Genomic DNA, 8,221 nt, shown 5'->3' with positions numbered 1-8,221 from the left:
CCTTCAGCTGCTTCTGTTCCAACCAAACCAGTCAAACCGGTAGTGGATTGTACGTTGTATGGTAGGAGTCACAGTGGTCAGTGCAAAGGGAATGATAAGTGTTTTAGATACGGTCGGAAAGACCATTACGCGTCAGAATGTAATTCAGAAAGTCCAAGAATCACTAACTATAACTGTGGTAAAGTTGGGCACCTTGCTAGGAGTTGCAGGACCATTACTTAAAGCAGTGTTAGGGGTAGTACATCCCAAAGACCAATATCCAGTACGGCTAGAGCCAGAACCTTTAAAATATAAAACTTCGGAATTTAAAACAGAAGATAGCAGATTTTTATAACAGATCAGAACAGAGTAAAACATAACGAAACGATAATTCTTATAAATACCACAGTCTTGATCTACGGCCACACTTTGCCAGTAGCCGGCATCTAATTCTTATTCTTATTCTCATATACCACACTTTGCCAGTGGTCGACATCTAAAGTTCAATAATTACGCGCCCTTAATAGGTATCTAAAGTTGCACACTCGTGCGCCTACTAAGGTTATCCAAGGCTAGTTCCAGAACTATAGCGTAAATTACGAACGGGTTCGAAAATGTAGAGACTGGGTTTCAAAAGATTCTCGTATCTTATTTCTTATACAGTTCGAAACAGAATTCTTTTATCTTATACGAAATTCGAAAATCAGAGTATCAAAACTTTTCCGAATATAAAAGCAAGTCAAAAAAATACTTACCTCAAAGCCTGACCAGATCTGAATTTACTCTTTTTGACCCTCTAAACGATATTTTCTTGGAAAACATGAAACACGAAAGCTGAAAATAACGAAAAGACCTCTCCGAAAAGTCCAGAATCACTGAATTCTGACTTACGATGAATTTTCTACGAATTTTACAAGACTGCTGATTTTTTTAAGAAAAGCCCCTACGAATTTTGATGTTTAAAAACGAGGAAAATGATTAGGATGTATTTATAATGATACAAAACCCTATATCTTAACCTACAAGTTATCCATATTAGAATTGGATCCAAATTTTAGGCTCATTAGTCTAATTCAATTTTAAATCCTAGTCCTTGTCTAATTTTAATCCTTTTTATTCTATTATTCAATTAATAATCTAATTCTAAAAATTACGGGATATTACAAATGTACTATGCTTCTGTAGTTGATATGGAAATTGACTTTTGTTTCTTGCTAAATCAAGAAACTAATCTGCCTCCAAGAAATTGGCAGCTTCCGCTTGTGCTTTTCCTGTCAATTTTGCATCCTGCAAAATCTGCATCTGAGTAACCTATTAACTTAAAGTCTGATTCTCTAGGATACCACAATCCCAGATCAGCTGTACCCTTAAGGTATTTGAAAATTCTTTTCACAGCTGTTAAGTGAGGTTCTCTTGGATCTGCTTGAAATCTTGCACAAAGACAGGTAGCATACATGATATCAGGTCTACTTGCAGTAAGATAGAGTAGTGAGCCAATCATACCTCTGTAATCAGTAATATCTATTGATGTACCAGTATCCTTATCCAATTTTGTTGCAGTGGCCATGGGAGTGGATGTACTTGAACAATCTTGCATTCCAAATTTCTTCAGCAAATTTCTGGTGTACTTGGATTGACAAATAAAAGTGCCTTCTTCATTCTGCTTGACTTAAAGGCCCCGAAAATAGCTAAGTTCCCCCATCATACTCATTTGATATCTTGACTGCATTAGTTTGGCAAACTTCTTGTAAAGTCTGTCATTTGTAGAACTAAAAATGATATCATCAACATATATTTGCACCAGAAGTAAGTCATTTCCATGGTTGAGGTAGAACAGTGTTTTGTCAATAGTTCCTCTGTTAAATCCACTTTCCAGAAGAAACTGAGATAAGGTCTCATACCATGCTCTTGGAGCTTGCTTAAGGCCATAAAGTGCTTTATCAAGCCTGTAGACATGATGTGGAAGTTTGGAATCTACAAAGCCTGGAGGTTGTTCAACATATACTTCCTCTTCCAATTCTCTATTGAGAAAAGCACTTTTCACATCAATTTGAAAGACTGTAAACTTTTTGTGAGCAGCATAAGCCAAAAATATCCTTATGGCTTCCAGTCTAGCAACTGGTGCAAATGTTTCATCATAATCAATTCCCTCCTGTTGAGAATATCCTTTTGCAACCAGCCTTGCTTTATTCCTTATAATTATGCCATCACTATCAGTTTTGTTTCTGAACACCCACTTTGTACCAACAACAGATCTGTTCTTTGGTCTTGGCACTAGGGTTCAGACTTTATTTCTTTCAAATTCATTTAACTCTTCATGCATTGCTTGCACCCAATGAGCATCTTGAAGAGCTTCTTCCACTTTCTTTGGTTCAGTCTGAGAAAGAAAAGAATTATAGAGACATTCATTTGTAGTAGCTGTTCTAGTTCTGACACCTGCATCAGGATTTCCAATAATTAAGTTAGGTGTATGTGATTTAGTCCACTTCCTTGCAGATGGAAGGTTTTCTCTAGAACTGGATGCTCCCCCATGATCCACGCTGTCTTCATCAACATTTTCTGATGCTTCCCCTGAAATTATGCTCTCTGAGTTGGATCCTTCATTATTTAAGTTTCCAGAATTATCAGAACTTGGCTCATCAAAACTTGATGAATCAGAGCTTGAAGAGCCAGTTGTAGGTTCTGATGCTTCTTGAGATGTGGTTGTATCTTCCGTATGCTCCCCCTGCATAGGTGCATCTTCCTTTGGTGTAGTCACCACAGTTTCAATAACATCAGAGTTTAATCCATCAGAGTTTGCAGTATCAGGATTTAGACTGTCAGGATTTAGACTGATAGGATTTATAGAATCAGAATTTAAAACTTCATTTTCAAATCTCAGCTGATCATGATCATTGAAATCTTCAAGTCCAGTAATCTTCTTATCATCAAAAGAGACATTGATAGATTCCATGACAACCCATGTTCTCAAATTGTAGACTCTGAAGGCTTTTGTGGAAAGTGGATATCCAACAAAAATTCCTTCATCAGCTTTTAGATCAAATTTGGATAGCTGTTCAGGATGAGTCTTAAGAACAAAACACTTGCATCCAAATGCATGAAAATACTTCAGATTTGGCTTCTTTTTCTTCACCATCTCATATGGTGTCTTTCCATGCTTGTTAACGAGTGTTGCATTCTGAGTAAAACAAGCAGTCTGCACAGCTTCAGCCCAAAAATAGGTTGGTAGCTTTGCTTCATCAAGCATAGTTCGTGCAGCTTCAATAAGAGTTCTATTCTTTCTTTCAACAACTCCATTTTGTTGTGGAGTTCCAGGAGCAGAAAATTCCTGCTTTATTCCATGATCTTTGCAGAACTCTTCCATGATCAATTCTTGAACTCAGTGCCATTATCACTTCTTATGATCTTCACAGAATCTTTGACCAATTTATCCAGTTGCTTGACATGATCAATCAAAATAGATGCAGTTTCACTTTTTGTGTGCAAGAAATACACCCATGTATATCTGGTGAACTCATCCACTATGACCATAGCATATTTCTTCTTTGCAATAGACATGACATTCACTGGACCAAATAGATCAACATGTAGTGGGTGATAAGGCTCAAGAATTGATGATTCAGTCTTGCTCTTGAATGAAGATTTTCTTTGCTTTGCCTTCTGACATGAATCACAAAGGCCATCAGGAGCAAATACTGATTTTGGCAATCCTCTCACAAGATCTTTCTTGACTAGTTCATTTATATTATTGAAATTTAAATGAGAGAGTTTCTTGTGCCAATTCCAGCTTTCTTCAATTGATAATCTACTCAACAGACAGATTGCAGAACCATCAATACTTGTTGAAATCTTGGCTTCATAAATGTTACCATGCCTGTATCCTTTCAGAACAACTTTGTCTGTAGATTTGCTTACAACTTCAAAGTGTTCTTCAAAGAAATCCACATGATAACCTCTGTCACAGATTTGACTAACACTGAGTAGATTGTGTTTAAGTCTTGAGACTGGAGCTACTTTCTCAATGATGACATTCCCAAGATTAATATTGCCATATCCCAGAGTTTTTCCCATATTGCCATCTCCATAAGAAACACCTGGGCCAGCTTTCTCCACAAAGTCTGATAGCAGGGCTTTATTTCCAGTCATATGTCCTGAGCATCCACTGTCCAGAACTAGGATGTTTTTCCTGTTGCCCTGCAATCACAAAGACCACTAATGATTAGTTTTAAGGACCCGGACTTGCTTGGATCCTTTGGCCCTATTAAGTTTGTTAACATTTGCAGCGGATTTAGCATCAGAGTTTATGTTAACAGTTTTCTTATCAGCATTTACAGTATCAGACTTTCCATCAAAACTTATACTAGAAGGAACAATGCTAACTTTCTTTAAAGAAGGTTTTATTTGATAATAATCATAGTACAAACTATGATATTCCTTACAAGTATAAATGGAATGCCATAAACTACCACAATGAAACAAGGATTTTATGGCCTATATCTAATAGACTGACTCTTAACTCCTGACTTTGAAGGTAAGGAGTTTATGTTCTTATTCTTCCTACAAAAAGAAGCCAGATGGTTAGAATTTCCACAGTTATGACATGTTTTTCTAGGAGCATTAGGAACAGGCTTATAATCATTGCTTTTATTCACACCTTCCTTCCCATTCCTATTTTTCCTAGGTGACTTTACCTTGTTTACATTCTTAACATCTTTCAGCTTATGCTTAAGCTGCTTCTTAGTCATTAAGCCTATGTTAACTTCAGTTGGCTTTTCCTGTTTTAGTTTGTCAAAAGTTAATTTCTCTTTAACTTCTGATTTCTCAGTATCAGACTTTACAGCTACAAACTTAACAGGTTTTACCTTTGGCTTTTGTTTAACAACTATATGCTCAATTTCTACAATTCCTTTATCATTCTTATCATCTCCATAACCTAAGCCTTCTTTCCAGTTTCCACTACTTAACAAATTCTGAGTTGTTCTGCCAGAGTTAGTCCAAATCCTGATAATCTCTCTTTCCTTTTCTAACTCAGTTTTTAGAGATTCATTCATTTTAAGTACTTCATCCCTAACATAGAAAGCATCATCTCTATCTTTCTGAGTTTGATGGAACATGACTAACTCTTTTTCTAAATAATCATTTCTCTTTTTATAAGCAAGATTTTCAGAAGTTAATCTTTCACATGTTAAAGTTTGATCTCTATAACTAATAAACATGGTTTTAAGATATCTTCTCAACTCATTAATATCATCAGTATGAAAGGCATAAGTAGTTTGAGGTACCTTTAACTCATCAGCATCAGAACTGCTATCAGCATTTGCCATCAAGGCATAGTTCTCCTCACTTTCAAAATCTGAAGTGTTTGTCCAGCTTTTCTTCTTTATGACAAGAGCCTTGCCTTTGTCACTCTTCACTTTCTTGCAATCAGGAGATATGTGGCCTTTCTCACCACAGTTGTAGCATTTGACATTTGAGTAATCTCCTCTGTCAGACTTTCCTCCTTTGCCTTCAAATTTTCTGAAACTCTTCTTATCAAAACTTGCACCTTTCTTGGAAAACTTCTTTCCCTTCCTGAATTTTCTGTATACAATCCTTGTGATTCCTTTCACCATAAGAACACACAGCTTCATCATCTCTTCATCAGGATCCATATCAGGTAAGCTTTCAGTTTCAGAGTCATCATCAGTATCAGAACTTGATGATTCAGTATCAGACTTTGTGATGAGAGCTTTTCCCTTGCCTTTCCTTGAGGCAGCTGCTTTGGGGGATTCCTCCTCAGCCTTAATAGCAACTGTCCTTGACTTTCTTCCTTTTCTCTTGTTTCTTTGTTCCATCTCAAGTTTATGAGTCTTGAGCATCCCATAAATTTCATCAAGAGTTGTTTCTTCAAGATTATAGTTGTCTCTTATAGTGGTGGCCTTCAAATCCCAATTTTCGGGAAGTGCTAACAGGAATTTAAGATTTGAATCCTCAAGATCATATTCCTTGTCAACTAGTGACAAATCATTCAAGAGTTTGACAAATCTGTCACATAAACCAGTTAATGACTCATCAGGCTTTGAGTCAAAGTGTTCATACTCTTGAGTGTGTATAGTCTTCTTGTTCTTCTTAATTGATTCGGTTCCCTGGCATCTTGTCTCCAAAGCATCCCATATCTCCTTTGCAGTTTTGCAGTTAATACCCTGTTTGACATTACATTATCAATAGCACTATGCAGCAAGTGTCGTACCTTAGCATCCTTAGTAATTGATGAGATATCTTCAGCAGTATAATCACTCTTCTCCTTTGGTACAGACTTTGCTGGTTGACCTGCAACTACAATAGAGAGTTTGGTTGGCTTGTGTGGTCCTTCATTGATTCTGTCAAGGTATTCTGGATCAGTAGCTTCCAGAAACATAGACATCATCACCTTCCATATGGAATATTCAGATGGTTTCAGTATGGGAATTCTAATAGTCTCATATCGACTATGGATTTGAGTCTTTGGAGGTTCTTCAGTTTGGAGTTTGTTCTTCTTCAGACATGATTGTTTTCGGATCTTAAACTGTTTGTGTGTTAACAGATCTGCTCTGATACCACTTGTTAGGTCACACACACTGTAGAAGGGGGTTGAATACAATGTTTAGCACAATCAAATCGAATTAAAGAACACAAGTAACAGAAAACAAACTTTATTAAACTCTGTTACAATATGGAACTGTCCTCTCTCAGTGATGAACAAATATCACGAGAGCTGCTAAGGTTACAATGAATATTATTCTTGATAATGATAACACGTATAGTGTAAACCCTATGTTTGTGTTTACATACTACACAGTTACAAGATAATCTCTAATTAATATGGAATATAATTCTGCTTCCTAAAATATATCAATCAGTTATCTTTTCTTCCAAGTATTCTACTCTTCATAGAATTCCTTCTTCATGCATATCTCTTCTTGCGTTTGTCTTGATCTTCTTTCCTTTCAATCAGCTGCCTTCCTTATCTGAAAGTCCTCTTAAGTCTTAATATTATCTCCTGATAAATATCTCCTGATAACTTAAGTTCTGACAACTTAAGTTCTGACTTCAGTATAAGTGCTGATTTCCAGTTAAGTACTGATTTGTCCTGTTTAAGTAAGATCTGAAAACTAAACACAAATCATATTAGACATGACATTATCAAATATATCTAACAATAACGGTTCAAGCACAAGTTATCTATCTTGATTATACAGGGTAAGTAAGATGCTTAAAATTACCTACGAATCATGCATAACAAATACATAAACCTATGCTAGCATGACAAGTTCTAAATCCTTAAATTCACTTTCGCTTCATTAAGAATTAACACACTATATTATATGTTAGCTACGCACATAAGACGAATAAGCACAACCAATAATAGGATATCAATCAATCACTACACACCAAAAAAATTGAACAATTTAACTATATAAATCTATAAGTAAATCCGTTAGAACCCCATGATAACGATTAGTTTATAACTGAACACATCATCATCATGGGTTCCAATGAAAGCATGATAATAAACAATATAAGAGTGCTAGGGTTCGATAATAAATCGAAAACGAGCATCCAAATATCAACTATATTAAAGAAAACAAAAGTATTCTTCTTCGTAGCCTTCTCATGCTCTCTAGGTCTTCTTATTGCTCTCTCAAGCCTCCTTGGTGTTGAAAACGTCTTTTTATGTGTATATATAAGCTCCGGGATGACCAGGACTCTCAAAATCTTCAATTTTGACTAAAATCAGGATTCTGGGGCAAAAACCGGCCGCGGCCGCGTGGCCGTGCTGAAATAGTGTTTCAGCGGCGCGGGCGCGCATCCTTCTGGCGCGGCTGCGCTGACATTCTGGAATTTTTCTCACAAATCTTGTTTTGGCCATATCTTGAGTTCTGCTCGTCAAAATTAGGCGATTCAACTGCCCACGCGAAGTTAACGAGATTTTATACAACTTGAGAATGGAATAGGCTTCTAATTCTGATCTCTTTTTAGCATATTTCTTTAAAAGCTCCTTTCGTCATTTAACTGACGCCTGAAATGCAATAACGCAAAAACACATCAAAAATACCAACAACTTGAGTCCAAAACACCAACTTAATCCTGTAATGAAGTGTTCCAAGTAGATATAAAATCCACTTATTAAAATGCTCAATATGTGTTAAATTATTCGTGCTCTTAATTGTTGTTTCGATTTAATATGTAAATCATATTATTTATTCTTTTATTTAATAAATAT

Source organism: Apium graveolens, chromosome 10, assembly GCF_009905375.1.
Source record: "Apium graveolens cultivar Ventura chromosome 10, ASM990537v1, whole genome shotgun sequence".
Lineage (NCBI taxonomy): Eukaryota > Viridiplantae > Streptophyta > Magnoliopsida > Apiales > Apiaceae > Apium > Apium graveolens.
Note: the sequence above shows the minus strand (reverse complement) of the source record.